The sequence below is a fragment of the Mauremys reevesii genome, linkage group 6 (assembly GCF_016161935.1).
Source record: "Mauremys reevesii isolate NIE-2019 linkage group 6, ASM1616193v1, whole genome shotgun sequence".
Classification (NCBI taxonomy): domain Eukaryota; kingdom Metazoa; phylum Chordata; order Testudines; family Geoemydidae; genus Mauremys; species Mauremys reevesii.
The window spans coordinates 86,017,231-86,035,513 of record NC_052628.1 but is presented as its reverse complement, the minus strand read 5'-3'; the positions used below and the strand labels follow the sequence as shown (position 1 = coordinate 86,035,513).

The 18,283-nt window shown below is 40.9% G+C and overlaps 1 protein-coding gene across 2 annotated transcripts in view; it reads left to right on the top strand.

Annotated features, from left to right (window-relative positions):
• NTRK2 (neurotrophic receptor tyrosine kinase 2) overlaps positions 1-18,283 on the top strand; it is a 275,271-nt gene that overhangs the window by 218,733 nt on the left and 38,255 nt on the right. The window lies entirely within an intron of this gene.

The window sequence follows — 18,283 nt, the reverse complement described above, 5'->3', positions numbered from 1 at the left end:
ACGATAAGCATTTCCTGTCTTCATCTGATTGTGTTTGCTTTGTTTCACTCTGGTGTTGGTTGCACTTCAGTGGTGGGTGAAGCAATCCTGATATATATGTCCATATGCTGGCCAATACAATTTTCATTGACGTCCATGGGAGTCAGAATTTATCTCAGAGTTTCATTTTTCAAATTTGCAAAGGACTTTAAAAGCCTCATGGATGAAATATACTGTATACGTTAATGATCAGTATTGGTGTTGTGTGATAAATATCTCTGTCATCTCCACTTTAATTTAGCTGCTGATTCCATAAGAGGACAGAGCTGATTCTGCACAGTTGTTTGTGAGAGGCCTGAGAAGAGACTGTTATTACGTATGGGTGGGATGGGGCAGGGCAGGCTAGACACAGGAAATACTGTAGTATTTATATTTACTGAGTTGTTTTAATTAACAGCTGAAAACCATAAATCTTTTTGTTGTTTATTTCTTCCTTTTTTCAATGGGCAAAACCTAGCATTTAGTAAACATCTGAACCAGATTTCTGACACATTTTGTCCTTTAGGAATCTGGTATTTCAAGCTATTTGATCATTGTAATATAAGAATGACATCATTTCAAAACTTGAAAAAACATGTACTGTAGTGGTTACTGGTTACACAGCAGAGCCCTGTTTATCAGATCCAATTGGGACCAGGGCCAGATCTGATGATCAAAAATTCAGATAACCCGGAGAATCGGGAAGTGTGAGGCTGCAGTGCCGTCTAGCGGCCACAGGAGAGATCGCCCACTTCTGAATGTGTGTGCACTGGTGGTTCAGTTAATATGGAGAGCCAGATAATGGAAGGTCGGATAAACAGAGTTCTACTGTATTTTTTTTTATATCAGAGAGGATTACAGCAGGGGATTGAGAATCAGGACTGGCGGGGGGTTATTTGCATCTAAAATATCAACCCTACTTGCTGTGACCCAGGCAAATCACCACTCTGTGCTTCAGGTCACCCCATCTGTAAAACTGGTACAAGTGGACTTATTTACCTTACAGAACCATTGTGAGTCTTAATAATGTATGTTTGTAAAGCATGTCAACAACCTTAAATAGAAGGTGTACTATATTTTCAATGCCATTTTTAATTATAAACACCTTTGTTTTACGCTTGCTCTTAAACAAAAATTGATTATTCTAAGCTGCAGAAGGACAGATGGGAAAGGTATGGAAACATGGATCTAATGCCATCAACCTCAAGTGGGGCAAATCCAGACTTGGCACAAGCAGGTGAAACTTTATTGACTTTGATAGAGTTCTGCATACTTACACTAGGTCTGAATTTGACCCACAGTGCATGTTCTTGCCATATTTGTACTCAGACAAAACTCCCACTGAAGTAAATGGGAGTTTAGACAAAGGGCAAGATCCCACCCTGGATGGCCCCCGACCTGTAGAGAGCACAGGCCACATGGCAATTGGAGCACCAGGAGGAATTCTGGATGAGTCAGGAGGGAGAGTGAAAGTAAAAGAGTGAATTGTGCAATAATAAATGGGGTATGGAATGAACGAGGAGGGAAAGTAAGTCTGTGGAGAGGGATGAGTAACTGTAAGGGCAGACAGAATGTTGATGGCAGCAGAACAAATTGGGGAATGAATAGGACAGGGAGAGATTCTGTTTATGGGCCAGATCCTCAGCTGGTGTAAAGCAGCTACGCCAATTTACATCAGCTGAGGATGGGACACACAGATGTTGCCCTTAAAGTCATTTCTTCTACACACAGAGAAGCAGCTCCATTGGTCCACACCCAGCAGTCTGTGAGCAAATGCAGAAGAGGAACAGGGCCCTGGCCTGCCTCTCACCTCACCTTTCAGACTGGTAGTACCTGTGAGGCTGCTAGTAAGGATCAGGGACTACGTTCCCCAGTAAGATTCTGGCCAGGCCAGCCCTGCCCAGGGACATGTGGGGCTAGTCATAAAGGGGTCCTGAAAGGATCAGGCCCGTAGTGATTTTCCAGAGGGCTGCCCAGAGAATTATGGCAGTGGTGGGGATGGATAGTGATGCTGCCATAGATGATATTGAGGTGGCGCTGACCTCTGTTTATAGTCAGGTAAGTTTTTTAACAGTTAAAGTTTAATTGCATATAAGGAGGTGATTCTTCCCCTGCACTTGACAGTTATATCAGCAACTCACTGGAGGGATTTACACTGCTCCAAAATGCACTGCAAGAAATGATTTGGTGCTTGCCAAAATCCATACAGGTGGGTGTATTGATACAGTGGAATTAGTTTACTCTGAGACAACCCCCCATCAGTCAATCAATTGAGATTTTAGATTTGAGCAAAGAGGATTGTTTTATGTATGTTTAGTTAAATGAAGATGGTCCTCAGCCCTTGCACACTGTCAGATTGCTAATGGCCTTCTGCATTGTGTCAGTGTAGCCATACAGAGATACTGGAGGGATGACTGTGGAGAGAAATAACGGTTAGCTATTGGCTAGTGTGTGTGCGGTGTGGCATTGGCTGCATGGGCCTTTGTTTGTTTGTTTGTTTGTTTGTTTGTTTCAGAGTCTGTCAGGAAACTTGAGGGGAGGGGGAGAAATTAACGTGTAATGAAACTGCAATAGTTTTCTAAAGCCAGACCAGATGTGCCCAAGGACACAATGAAATTGCAATGGCTTTTCCTCCCCAGTGCTGTCACCCACCTGAGTCAAAATAGGACGACTAACAAGCAATTAGTTTGTCACCTGCTTTAAAGAGCTCTGCTGACACTCTGCAGAATTACATTCCATTTATAGCAGCACATCCTTGCATTGATTTGAAAGAGTTTGTATTTCACAACGGTTGGGGGCTTTTATTTATTTTGCTGATGTCTATTTTTTGTTGATCACGCTCTCATCCCTTAAGACTTGGAGTTTCTGTCTTTCTTTCTGACCTCCATTTGACTCATCTGCACTACTCTGTGACATGCTGTAGTGACATTGGATCATGGTAACAATCACTTTTCTGGGTATTCATTCCTGTACTTGGAGATACTATTTCAAACCATTTTATGCATCCAATCCAAGTTTGCAGGTACCCACTCTGTACTTACATTTAATATACCGGTACATTTTTGTTTAGTTTATTATAAACAAGAAAATAAGCAAGGAAGGTCAGTTTCTCACAGTTTCAGGAATAAGCGAACAGGAATTTGTTTTAAATATAATGCCATTCCAACCTAATCAGAGATTTGTAGGATTGATGCAGTGACTCTGGTGAAATCCTTACTGCATTGAGTTCCATAGGTGTTATGTCATTGACTTCACTGGGACCAGAATTTCACACTCTGTAAGAACTTCTCTTCTCCACCTGCACAGCCCACTAAAGAGCAAGTCAGAACTGCAGACCCACATTCAGAAAAGCACGGGGGCTGTTACTGAATTGTTCACGCTTTCTCAGGAGCACCAGCCCAAAAATGGGTGGGAAGGATCAGAAATTATTCAGAGCTGTAGCAACTAATCTGGCTGGCCATGCAGTGGGGCATATACAACACTCTAAGGGTATGTCTACACAGCAGAGAACAACCCACAGCTTGCCTGTGCCAGCTGACTCAGGTTTGCAGGACGCAGGGCAGTTTCATTGCTGTGTAGACTTCCAGTCTCGAGCTGGAGACTGAGCTCCAGGACCCTCCCACTCCCGCAGGGTTCTATAGCCTGGGCTCTGGCCCAAGCCCGGAAACCTACACAGCAATAAAACAGCTTCGCAGCCTGAGCCCCGCAAGCCCAAGCTGGCTGGCAGGGGCCAGCCACAGGTTTTTCTTTGCTGTGTAGACATACTCTGAAAGGGATGTCACAAATTCCTCCCTCCCTTGAGCACTGAGGAGCTTCCACTGGCATGATGTAGCTCTGCACCTCCATCTACCAAAGGCTCCATGCTAATAGTATAATCTAGTGTTTAATACAACAACAACAACAATATTTAATAATAATAAATCTGTCAGGTGACACGGTTTCTCTTTCCATCTCTGGCTTGACTTTGAGTGAGTCACTTAAAAGTGATCTGCAAAGGCCAAAAAACAGGGCTTGGGCCATTTTTTATTTCTTTTGATGTTTAAAGAGGGCCAGGAAGACTTTTATAAAAAAAATTGTTTTTTACCCCTTGATATTTTTCATTTGACATTCAGGTCTTGTCTAGCCTAGTTGTGACTGGAGAACTAGTGAAACGATATCACGACTCAGTGAAACGATATCAGATGAGCAAGGGGGAATGGGAGCAATTTTTAACTAAAACTATAGAATTATTTGGGGTTTTGCTTTGTCTGTTTGTTTTGTGTTAACACCTATTTAACTCCAATGGTAAATGAGCACACTGGACAAAGGACGTCCTTGTTAAAGATTCAGTACTGCTACCCCTTCAGTTAATGTGCGAGAACTCAGTACCCTTCTGAGACCTCAAGAAAGTTTTCCAGCAATGGTTAAGATGACCAGACTTGACATTCCTGATATTTCTGTGGTAAAAATCAAACAGATTTAAAAAACCCAACAACTCTCTACATCGTAGAAAAAGCAATAAAAAAATAAAATCCAATTCAAAAAATCCTTTGCAGGTCATCTTTATCCTTGAAAATCCTATTATTCTTAGCAAATACTATAAGAATGGGCCAGATTCTGATCTCAGATATATAGGCATTGTACAGTGTTCAGTTCCTGGCAACTGCCCATTATATGCTTTCTGGTGACTCAACATGCAAACTGTTTGTTAAAGATAATGCTAGTAAAATAATCACCCAAGGGTGATCTCACTAAGCCTATTTCCAGGACAAAGTGCGTGTTTGTAAAGAGAATTAACGTATGACAGCAGGATGCTAAAAAAAGACAAAGTTGGGGTTTATATTTATTTGAGCTATAACTAGCCAGGCTAGCACCAGAGCACAGATGTTTACAGGAAAGGACAAGTGTCTCTCTATTTGCAAATGGCAGTAGTGGCAGACACCTCTCTACTGTCAGTACACAGCTGTTTACCCATGGGGGTGAGTTTGGTGGAGGCTGCACAGAGGAAAAGCAAGAAAGAGTTGTGAGTCAAGCAGCTTGTCAAGGCATCCTCGTAGGTGTGTGTATTGAATTGTCACAGTTTGAAGGCTTTTTATTAGCTGCTATTTCAGCATCTAATGCTCAAATGAAATTATCTCCTTCCCTATAAGGTGTTTTCAGCTTTGCTCCTCCATCATAGCCCAACATACTCATTGCATTGCGTAGAGAACTAGAGGGTGACAGAGGGTTCTGATAGCCCTGGAGTATGCACACCAGTGTGCCGATGGTTTCACATAACTGATGATAATCCTATATATTGTAAATAATGGGCCAGCTACATCAGTGTAAATCTGGAGTATCTCCCTTAAAATCAATACAGTTATTCTGGTTTTACACTTGTATAACCAAGACCAGAATTTGCCCCAGAAGATTTTAGATGATTATTGTGAGCTTTCAGGAGGTTACCACTATGACTGTTATTAGGAGTGTATATACAACAGAATAGAGGCATATCCTGGTGGCCAGGTTTAGAGCTGCCACACTTGGGCACAGATCCCTTACCATTCATGGAGCTACACTTGCTTGTGCCAGGGCTGAATTTGGTATTGGATCTCTATTCATTCACAGATGTGGTCATTTCTCAAATACTGGTTTACATGTCAGCTTTGCACAGGTTTAACAGGTTCATAGACTTGGTTTTTATTTCTGTTTCCATCTGTTCTACATTTACACAGACCATATTATTACATATTACGGTATATCCTAAGAGGAGAGCCCAAGACTCTTTTGCAGAGAGCTTCTCTCTTTTTGCCTCGTAATCCTGACTGAACACAGTTGGCTAGAGGAAGGAGTGTCACATGCCCAGAGCCTTGACAACCATGCCCAGAGACAATAACAATGACAGGCCATGACAGTACATATATCCTCCATGTACAGAGATATTATGGATGCTAAAGTAAGAGAACACAATAATAAACTCATCTCTGTCTGGGCTTGTGTTGATCATCTGAGTTTGACCTATTGTATTTAGAGAGATCTAGGTTTTGGATTTCATGATGTTGGAGACTTGTCGTTTCAGGAGCTTAAAAATTCTATCACACAATTCCTTTGATTTAAAAAGGAAGAGAAACTATAGACAGACATCTCTGAGACTGATACAATACACAACTGATTTTGAAAGAGTAATTATAATGTATATGCAGTATTTTAGAAGACACATCACATTTTCAAAACCATTTATAAAATTGCACATTCTGACCCACTGCAAATGTAATCCTGAAATAGGGAATGTTGTGTTTGAGTGCTACCTGCCTGCAGTTATTCATTTGTGTGCACAAAGTGGTTCTTGTGCACAGACAAACATGCATTTTGTGGGCACAATTTAGGCAGGTAGAGCCAAATCCATCCTTGGTGTAATTCCATTGTTTTCACTGGACAATTCCATTGTCTTCATTTCACTTCAGGGATGCATTTGGCATTTGTTTTGCTTAATTCTGAGACCAGTAGCTCATTGTGTACTTGAAAGTTTGAATCAAACTCTAATTTTACTGGCTTATATTCTGCTTAAGGACTCTTTAAAAAAAAAGTAGAGGGGTGGCAGAGAGAAAAATAAGGTGAAATATAGGGCTGAGTTATAAACACAAAATTCTAAAGCAATTTTGCCAAATACAGAGGGCCTGATTCAGCTTCCAGGTATTTGATTTTCCATTGGAGTTGGGTGCCTAACTGCCCTGTGTGTCTTTGAAACTCTCCCTCTATACTAGGTTTACACTAGAGGTAGTTATCCATGAGGGACCATAGTGGCTCAGCTATGCAGAGGCAGCATTCTTGGGAGATATCCTGTAGCCAGGAAAGGGGGGAGGCATGACACACCCAAACTACAATTCTTATGAGGCACTGCAGGCAAATACAGAGACTAATATTGGCTCAACCCAAGGAAATGTTTATATAATATTTGGGAATGTAAAATAATTTTGTTTTGATCAATAATATGAAAACATTGTGACATTTCCAAATTGAAAAATTTTGGATTTTTTTCATCCACTATAAGTTTTGCTATTTCTACTTTTTGTTCCAATTTTGTTTGAAAACAAATGTCAAAAATCAGAATTTCCCAAGGGACATAGATTCTGGTTTGGATCAGTTCTGTTTTGTACCATTGTAATACCATAGCTTCCAATGAAGCTACGTCCACCTGACACAAACAAGAGAAGAATCAGACCCAGCACGTATAGTGTGTAGGACATCCACCTGGGATTCTTAGCACAGATGTCCATTTACTTAGAATATCTTTTTTAAAAATGCATTTACAAAATTAAATCATCCTTAAAAAAAAAAAGCACTCACGTGAGTCTAAATTGGAGCAAAGCAGTGATTCACAACCTGAAATTAGTTCTGTGAACCCTAGAACTGGAGAGGCTTGGAAAATCCTGATCAGAAAGTCTGCCTGCTGCCAGTAAACAGGAGCCGGATCCCGGGAGGTCTTCAGCACCTCCTTGGGGGTGCTGGAAGGCCTTCACTCCTATTTAAGCCCTCAGCATCTGACAGGACTTGGATCAGAAATCTTCCCACCACAAACCAAAACTTGCTGCACATTAGTTTATAGATATAAGAGAAGGAGTTGATTTGATATTCTGCTTATTGAAGACAATGGAAGTTTTGCACTGATTTCCGAAGGGCCAGAATTTCACCCAGGGTCTTTCAAAGCAAATTTTCAATCAATAGTTACTTCTCATTCTGTGGACATAGACTGCTATGAGTAGTGACTCCTATGGTACCTGTTCCTGACAGAGTACAGATAGAGAAAACTTAGATCTGCATGCACCCCACTTACAGCATTTTGTAATTGTGGGGATGGGCAAAAGAAAGACACTGTGCAGGAATGTATGTACTTACTCCTATAAGCATTCATTTGGGCTAGCCATCTAGAAAATGACAGAACTTAGGGGGTTAACAGTCAGTTGTTCACTTTGTGTGTTGTACAGCATGGAAAAAAAAATCTGGGAACAGCATGGTAATAAAATCCATTCCTGAGGGATCAGACCTTTCTGAGCCTTTCCACCACAGTCCGGAACTAGAATTAGCTCATCACTACTGCAGAACACTGATGCACCTTGTGGGAAATTGGCATTGCCTTCCAAATGAAGTGGACACTGCAAAGAAAGGCCACCCAGAGGGATCAGGAGGAAAGGGAGGTTTCTTTTGAGAGGTGGTCACTGAGCAGCTCTCAACAGAATCTCCATTAGCCTCCAACAGGGGGGCTTTTTTATGCAAATAGCCTTTCTCCTTGAAATAGGGAAAACGGTTGCTAGGCAGTTTTCCTAAACAAACATTTTTCCCGGTCCAAGGACAATGGGGACATTTCTGCTAACAGAAGTGAGGAAGTGTGGAAAAGGAACAGTGATGATTAAACTGAAATATAATACATAAAGGGGATGGCTGGAGGTGGTGAAGGGACCGTGTCAGCTAGTAACAAAGAAAAAGCCTGCAATTCTGACTCTGTAGATTAATACATGAGTATAAAAAAGCTATTGACAGAGGAAGCAGAGGGTGTGTTATATATAACTAGGCTTATGCCTCTTCAATATATCAATTTTTGGCTCACTGGAAGAGCAGGATCCTCGTAACAACCCCCTGCTTCTTATCTGGTGGGACTATACCTGGCAGAATAAGTCACGGGTACCCAAATTGCATGTAAATAGGGCCTACTACCTAAGTATACTTTGCTTTACTTGAACTCTTGCTGTTCGACCAGTTGCCCAGGGGCCTTAAGAAGGCCCTGTCCTGCTGTTTTTCTTTACCAAGTGACGACTTTTAAGAGAGCAACTGCTGCCCGCTTGTTCTTGAACATTTAGTGGTCCTTACATATCAGACTGCCAATCAATCAATGAAAACACTGCTTTCCAGGTCTCAGTGTTCCAAAAGACTTGTAATACGGATCAGCCCACCTCAGCCCTTTGGTTTTGCTTATTTTTAATACTCTGCATACAATATTTTAAAGGAGACGTAGGTGTCAGCAGGGTTCTGAGATTGTTTCTTCTTTTTCAGTAGCCAAAAGAAAATGTGAAAAAGTATCAATGACCCTTATGCTCCTCTCTTCCCTCCAGTGGACTAGAGAGGAGCAAATCCACAGAAAAAGCCACAGTGAGCTCCTGTGGAGTGGGGACTTTCTTTCTTTCTTTCTTTCATACTGCAGAGAAACACTTTGAAGAAGAATATCTTGTTACCTAGTTCAGTGTCCTCCGTTTTACTCACAGAAATTACTACCCGTTTGTCCCTTAGTGGCATCCTACACAAAACTGCTTCTCTTCAGGTTTATGGGTCATTTATATTCCAAGGGAACCTTGTGACAAAGTGGGACTGTTCTTAATGTTTTCTCTGAGTGCTGTGTGGGTGCCTCAGTTTCCCCTATGCATTTCTCGGGTGTCTAGGGGTGTGTGATTGTCTTGGGTGTCTAGGCCAGTGTGATGTTGTCTGCACAGGGAATGGCCGACACCCTGTCTCCTGGCAACTGATGGCCTGGTCCCTCCTTTGCAAAGGTGCCAACTGAAGGTGTTGGAGAACAAAGAGTTCAGGTGACCTCCTGGCCCAGGAAAGAGACAAAGGCGAGAGGAGAGTTTTCAGTTTGGAGCTGGCTGGAAAAATGGAGAGGAGCCCAAATGGGGCTCTGGTCTCCCTGGCCCCCCAAGATGGACCAGACTGAGGGGGTCCTGTTGTCTGTACCAGCAAGACCTGTCTTGGACTGTGTTCCTGTCGTCTAAATAAACCTTCTGTTTTTCTGGCTGGCTGAGAGTCATGGTGAATCGCAGGAAGCCGGGGATGCAGGGCCTTTTCTCCCCCAAACTCTGTGACAAACCTATATGAAATTTGATTTACAGCCAGGCTGTGCCCCTGTGTTCCAGTTCAACTAACATTGAGCCCAATTCTGAACCACTGAAGTCAATTGCAGTTTTGCCATTGACTTCAGGGGGGTGCAGGCCAACTGAAATGTTAACACAGAGGTACCAGCCCTGAGAGATCATGCAAGTGAAGCATCTCAAAAGATTTCCTTACTAAATAATGCAACTTTGTGCTGCTCTCTGATGAAACATAAATATTATCTTTTCAGTTTTCAAACTATTCCCCCAGGTATGTTTGTGTGGGTCAAAAGTTTAACATGCCAAGTAGATTAACTTTCGCTTTATGTTTATGGAGGCATAACTCTGCTAGTGCTCCCTTTGCTGAGGGATCTAGTTAGCTTTTAAGTTGTATTTTAACTCTTGATGTGACCCAGAAGGATTCCTTTTTAACCTACTGTGGCATTTTTAACCTGTTTGTGAAAGTAGTAAGGAAAAAGATTTGAAAATGGTTTTGCTCCTGGAACTGTTTTCAAACCTATGTTCTTATATGTATTATTGGGCCAAGAACCACATGAAACTGAATTGCATCTGAGCTAGAGAGATGGCGAATCATATGAAGTCAGAAATGTGTTTGAGACTAATCTCCTTTCAGAGAATTATGGCTGCACCATCATTTCAAAATTGTGTCATGAGCACACTAAGGCCCATGTCAATTCTACAGTGGAAAACTGAACAATAGCTGACAAGAATTTTCAGCAATATGTATCCTGTTAGTGCTAAAATTGTATAACTGATAGTGTGGATAGGATCAAACCATCTTCAGCCCCATTATAGAAAACGTTCTTCTTGACAGCTGTGTGCTGCCAATTTTTTCAACAAGGGATTCCTACATTATTGTCACCCACTCAAAAGTCATGAGTAAGGCACCTCCAAAATCATTGGATTGACTTAAAAATCATGAGATTTTAAAATGAATATATTTTGGAAACCCCTCCCACCCCCTTCTCTTTTTTGAGCCATAACTAGAAATGCCTTTTTTTTTTAAATGCAAGTTAAGATTCTCCCTGAGGGTACATCTACACTGCAAAGAGAGACCCATGACAGCGAGTGTCAGATCCCCAGGCTTGTGGGGCTCATGCTACGATGCTAAAAATAGTGTAGCTGTTCCCACTCAGGCTGGAGCTCAGGGAGCTCTGAACCCCGGTGAACAGAGTGAATCTTAGAGGCCAGGCTCCAGCCCTAGAGGGAATGTCTACACTGCTGTTTTTAACACTGTAGTGTGAGCCTTGTGAGCCCAAGACAGTTGAACCAGGCTCTGAGACTCACTGCTGCTGGGTTGTTGTTGCTGGGGTTTTTTTGTTTTTTTTTGCAGTATAGCTACATTTGCCAACCCTCAAGGATTGCCCTGGAGTCTTGAGGAATGTAAGATTGATCTTTAATAAAAGATTATGTCAGATAATGAAATCTCCAGGAATATGTCCACCCAAAATTGCCCTACCCATAGTCACACAACTCTAGGAATAGGGGCTTTAGGAAAAACATTGTAAGATTCATGATTAGATAGTGAGTGTTGGTAACCTGCTCCAATGGACATTTTGTGAATCTCTTTAACAACACCTTTCATACCCATGAAACAAAGAATATATTATTTTTAGATAGTAAAGAGACTTTTGAAGATCAATGGACCTTGGAGCTGAAACAGTTTAAAATGCAAAATATTTACTATGATCTCACTTTACATATTGAAAATGAATATGATTTGTAGCCTTACAACTCCTGGTAAAAGGCAAAAAGAGTCATGTATATTCCCATAGGGTAATCCTGGCCAGTGATGAAGTCAATGGCAAAACTCCCACTGACTTCAGTGGACCAGGATTTCACCCATAGACCCTGTGAATCACAAAATTTTGTTTTTTGATGGTATTAGTTCTATCTACAACTGTGAGTTTAATAGATACATTTAAGGGGGAAAAAATCTGCTTCAGCCTGTGGTAAAATCTCCATGCTCCAGGACCCACGCACTTGCAGAGGAAGGAGGAAGAGGCTCTGGGGAGCATATTCATGTGTTTTCCCATTTTAAACGCAACACTTTCCCACAACCAACTAGGAAGAGAGACAGTCTCTCAACAGCCCCATGAGGCAAAAAAAAAAGCAGCTTTGCTGGAAACGGTTAGATTTTCTTTCTGAAAATCTCCAATAGAATCAATCAGGTTGAAGTTTGCAATTGTTTCGCAGACAATTTACAAACAGGAAAAGAAGCAACATGCATCAAATAAATGATTGGTTACATATTATTTGCCCGTATCTCTGTACTATCGACCTTTCTTAGGAGTCTGCTTAACTACACAAAGTAAAATGCAATATTGTCTTAACAATACATCTCTTTTGCAAAATGGTTCAGCAGATGCCTGACGTAATTTTTTTGGTGCCTATATTATTTTGTAAAGGGCAGGTGATGTGCTGAGTTATCTTCCAGAGTTTGTTCTGTTTAAAGTTCTTTTGCAGTAGTTCATACGATGAGATTTAGTCGAGTGTAACCGGATGATGATCTCTCTTTAGAAGATTTTTTTTGCTAGTGAGTTAGATGAGAGGCAGGGTCCTGAATTTTTGGTATTATATCATATGCATGAACTGTTTGTTTTTTGGATTTTTCAAGCAACATTTTAAATCATCTTTAGCACAAGTAGACATAAAGAAAAAGAGAGATCAGAACAGAGAGAAATATTTCATTTCACAGTATGGCAGAATAGCTTGTCTTATCTGCTACCTTTTAAAGTACCAGTAAAAAAGATTTCTGGGAGCCTTTTTATTTTGAGTTTTTAGGCCAGGTGAATTTCCCATATCCATTTTGACTTCCTCATATATTCTAGAGCCAAACTCTTGTGCCACAGAGGACTTTATTGGAGAAGAGAATCTAGTGCTGAGAAAGTCTTTGGGAGACTCATATTTATGCTATAGGAAAGCCAGTGCCCAGAGAACAAAATGGAAGGCCAGCATGAGGCCTAAACACAATTTATGTCTACAAAATAAGGTTTGAATGGATTTTAAATGTTGCCTGGGTTTTATGTTGTCCCTCTACAGAGGGGTAAATTTCATCCAGAATGAATGGCGGGAGACCAATGTAACAACTCCTACTATTTGCATACACTCACACGTGCATACAGACAAAACTATGTTCTGTTAATCATGTTTGGAAAAATTGAGTTTTAAAAAACAAATGTTTGTGTGGTAGTTTTGAGCTGGAATAAATGGTCAATTTGGATCTGAGCGGCTTTGCATATTCCTCCATCCCTTGCATTATTAAACCTACTGCTTTCTGTCTTTGTTGTCTTTATTATGTACAAAGGACAAAGAAATAGAAAGGGGAAAGTGACGGTTGTATAACACATACAACTATATTAAGTGCACTAAAAAACTTTAATGAAACTTTAAGATTGCACCGTTAAAATCACAAAAAGATAGGAAACGCACAGCAGTGTTTACTCAGTTATAATGCAGATCCTGAGATATAGTCTATGATATGCACAGTAATATATTAATGTACACATTTAATCAGAAAAAAAGGAATAAAAATGCTATATGCAACACATCTGAGTTAACATTTTTTTTGGAATTTTAATTAATAGCCTTTTCTGAACTTTTTTGATTTTAACTAGTCAGTCTTAATCTTGCATTACTTTACATTTAATTTCATAGGAGTTTTTTAAATAAAAGCAGTACAAACTTAGTCTAAAAGTGCTTCAACATTTTTTTGGAATTTTAATTAATAGCCTTTTCTGAACTTTTTTGATTTTAACTAGTCAGTCTTAATCTTGCATTACTTTACATTTAATTTCATAGGAGTTTTTTAAATAAAAGCAGTACAAATAAAAAGGAAGAGGAAAAAATCTGGATAATTTTGGCTTACAGAATATATTAACTCCTTATTCAGCATCTATTCAGCTTCTGTTGATTAATAGCTTCACATTATATTTTCAGTTCATTTCGCATCCAGATATTTGGGTACAAAGGCAAAACTTGTCCTACTTATCAAATCTTCTGAGTATTTTTTTCTGCTGCATCAGATTATTTTGCACAGTCCGACTGGTACCTGGAAGAGCATTTTTAAAAGTCTGACTGCATTGTTTGAAAACTCTAAAAAGATTTGATTCAGGTGTGCGTCATATTTGGGAGCAGTTTCAAAAGTGTGTAAAGTGTTTTATCTGAATCAGTTTGCTCCATCTTTAGTTCTGAAATGGATACTTGAATGAGACATTTTAAAATTTGGGGAAAACATTCCCTATTTATCAGCCTGTCCACCACTCTGAACAGTTCTGCTCAACAAAATCTCATGAAGAATAATAATTTCTTAGCTTTCACGAGAGCAGCTGGTGCCCTGGTCTTCAAATCCTTGTTTGACTCTGACTTCTGCTCCAAACATAGACCTTGCTGCTTACGTCTTGGACCTGATACTCTGGGAGAGTTGGGATCTAGTTTTGGATCCCAACAGTGTAGCTGGAACCCATCTATAATATTGTCACGTATCAGAGGGGTAGCTGTGTTAGTCTGGATCTGTAAAAGCAGCAAAGAGTCTTGTGGTACCTTATAGACTAGCAGACGTTTTGGAGCATGAGCTTTCGTGGGTGAATACCCACTTCGTCGGATGCATGTAGTGGAAATTTCCAGGGGAAGGTATATATTAGCAAGCAAGAAGCAGGCTAGAGATAACGAGGTTAGTTCAATCAGGGAGGATGAGGCCCTCTTCCTCATCCTCCCTGATTGAACTAACCTCGTTATCTCTAGCCTGCTTCTTGCTTGCTTATATATACCTTCCCCTGGAAATTTCCACTACATGCATCCGACGAAGTGGGTATTCACCCACGAAAGCTCATGCTCCAAAACGTCTGTTAGTCTATTAGGTGCCACAAGACTCTTTGCTGCATCTATAATATTGTTATGGTTCTTCCTAACTAGGGTCAGACACAGCAAATATTGTTTGGTCCTTATCTTTTCCCACTCTCCCTGATATATCATAAATATTGTAAATTCAATATAAAATGTCCAAGCATGAAAACACGTAGGAAAGCTCTTCTTATACTCTGTCTGTATCTCACTTCTGGTTTCTTCACTTTATCATTTCTTTCAAGAAGGGGGAAGAATTAAACTTTATTTTTTTGTCCATTCCCTCCGTGAAGGTGTGCATGGCTTCCACCCGAGACAGGGTCGGCATAATTCCTGCTAGCTCAGCTAGGGAGAGTTCTCTTTCCACTCACCTCACAGAGATGCTGCCACAATAAACTGAATCTGCTTTTGATCTTATTCAAAAGGTCGAGTTCACCTCTCCCTACCACACCCAGAAAAGCTATCCTGTATGAAGTCATGAGGCAGGCATTTGTCTTGAAGTTTGCCTCATAATTTCATCATCTTTCTTAGTTCTCAGACTTGGAGCAGTTTGAATTCCAACTCAGATCAGGTGCTTTATTTCCTGCATTTCTCTGGGTATATGTTTTAGGACCAGTCTTCATTGCAAGCTTCACAGGGGAACTTCAGGGAACTTGAGAACCAAGCTTCGTAACCTCGAGGTGGTGGTGGTATATTTGTGCCAGGATTGAAATCCCAGGTGGGAGCTCTCTGCAGCTGTAATTTTAATTACATAGAGATACTCCCCTGCCTTTTGCGGAGCAACTACCCAGAGTTAAAAGGAATCTGGAGACTGCTGGGCATAGGCAGGTTCAATTATAGTTATTACCAGACAGCTATTTAAAGATCAAAGATGACTAGCCTCTGAATAGCAAATCTCCCACCCCCCATGAAAAACAAACAAAACAAAATGTTTGCTTGTTATTCCAAAATTTCACTAGCATTCAGCTAATAATTTGCAAGATCCAATGCTTCACTCCACTGCTCTTTCTTCTACTTAAAAAATCCTTCTTTGCTACTTCCAGAGTATGCCGAACCCATGAAATTAAAAGGCAGAATTGACTTACTCATTCTATTGCTCTGCTTCACAACTTTTAATTCCAGCGACCTGTTTGGTTAATATGCTAGGCTTCAGTTTGAAATAAACCTTACCTGCCCATTTAGCATGTGTGAAACATGTATATGTGCGTGTGTGTGAATGGATTCACATGCATGTGTAATTAGTATTATGAGCGAGTTGGTTGACACTCCTATATTTAGGTTGCCTAACATTTCCATTATAAAAGATTCTTGCAACCTTATTTTGAGAAATTGTAACGTCTTCACTGTTTGCAACAAGCCTTTGAAATTTGATAGGAAGAAAGCCTGGGGGCTAAAGAAGTGCATTTTCTTTGTCTAATGACATTCCATTCAGGTTTAGCTGTGTTATAAACTGTTGAAAATTGCCACTTCCCTTCTGTGGCTTGTGTTATCAGCAAAGTTTTGGCCACATGCCGGAATAATAACTGAACATGAACACCTAATTTGAGGCTGGGCCCGCAATTCTGCTGCAGCAGCAGCAGACACTACCTGGAGCAGCCCAGCTCCTGCCTGAGCACCTGGTGAGGATGCAGCTGGGAGGAACAGACACTGACCATGTTCTCCTCTTCAAACCCTCCTCCCCAGTGTCAACACATGGTCATGTAGCCCATCACTCCTTCTGGGGACACCACAGGAGGCAGGAGCTCCTTCTATCTCCTGAATGGGAGGTGAGATATCCAAGCTGGACTCCTCCCTCATCTACCACCCAGACCCAGTTTTTGGTCCCAGAGGCCTCCCCCACAGAATAACAGCCTCCTCTTGCTAGAAGCTAATGTATTTAGTTCAGTAGCTCAAGTAGTAGAGGCTTCCAGAATCAAACCCTGAGGATGGTGTGTGATCAGACAGGTTACATTTGCACAAAATAAGGTGTATAGTAAGTAAGGCACGGGGCCACATATTGAATGATGAGACTAACAAGAAATATTGAAGATATTCTCAATTCCTGTGCACCGTTCATTCTGTACACTAAATGAAGTTGGCGTCCTTTTGAAAATACAGTATGTGATTATGTAATTAGAGACTGTACCATAATGCACATGCACAGTGGGGCTGAGTTAGGGTTGAACAGGCAACCTAAATTCTGGCATTTCCTAACTTTTCAGTGCTCGATTTTGCAACTGAAATGATGCTCTTTTAGTGTATTTACTAGGTACATAATTATATGGTAGTATATTGCATTATGTATTATATTCATAATGTAATATATATAATGTATTATATATAATTTGAATTACTTATGCATGCACATCTTGTACAGATATACTATATCTGCACATTATACATATAATATATGTACCATTTACACTAGCATGTGATAAATATATATAGTATATGTCTGTTCATTTATCCATTGCCTACCACTATACCACCTGCCCACTAATCCATCTTCTGGATCTGTTCTAAAATTCCAGACCCTCTGAGCAGCTTCTAGCTGCCCTCATTTTATTTTAATTCTGTGTGCCAGAGCAACATTTTCTCCTTCTTCCCCCAAATGTGGAATTTTCTACCAAATGTCCCCACTATGAGGCACATGATGGATAAGATTCTGTTCTGGGCCAGCTAGTGCTGAGCACTTCTGAAAACCAGGCCACTTATTCACATGCTTGATGGACTTTACATACCTTCTCCTAGTACATATCCAGGTGACCTCTAGTTGACTGTTTGAAGGTCATCGCTATGTGTAGCCAAGTGTGTACTTTCAGTATACATGCATTAACAGTGTCTGTCGTACAAGATGTTTATTCAATAGTCCAGAAAGGCCTTTCTTTTTTTAAGTGAGCTTTCTCACATTTCCACTCAGGCACGCGCTTAAAGTCAGATTATGAGGGCCCTGCATAAATGCACTAGAGGTAGAAAAGTGACATCTGTAATTTAGCAGCAGGTGTTGGAGAGCACACGTAAGGCCCCCTAATTAGTAGTGTCATTAATATTAGCATACCCAGATGGGCTATGTATGGATTGGTTGGACACATTCCCCCTGGAGGTCAGCAAAGTTGCACTGGCATCACACTTAAATATTTAGCAGTAGCCACTTCCTATGCATACTCTCTCCCTACCCAAAAGTGCCAGTGGATACATTACACTTTTCATAGGCACAGTCCCACTGCCTCTGATGAAGCACAATTTTGTCCAGAGCTCTCCTCATTGTAACATTGTATCACACAAATCCAGTACAGTAACTCCTCACTTAAAGTCGTCCCGGTTAACGTTGTTTCATTGTTATGTTGCTGATCAATGAGGGAACATGCTCATTTAAAGTTGTGCAATGCTTGCTTCTAACGTCGTTTGATAGCCACCTGCTTTGTCCACTGCTTGTAGGAAGAGCAGCCCGTTGCAACTAGCTGGTGGGGGCTTGTAACCAGGGTGGACTGGCAGCCCCCCTATCAGCTCCCCACTCCCCTAAGTCCCCTGTGGTGCAGCTGCCCAGCAGGCTAGCAATTGCCGGCATTGAGCTGTCCCTCCCCCACTGCCATGTGCTGCTCCTGCCC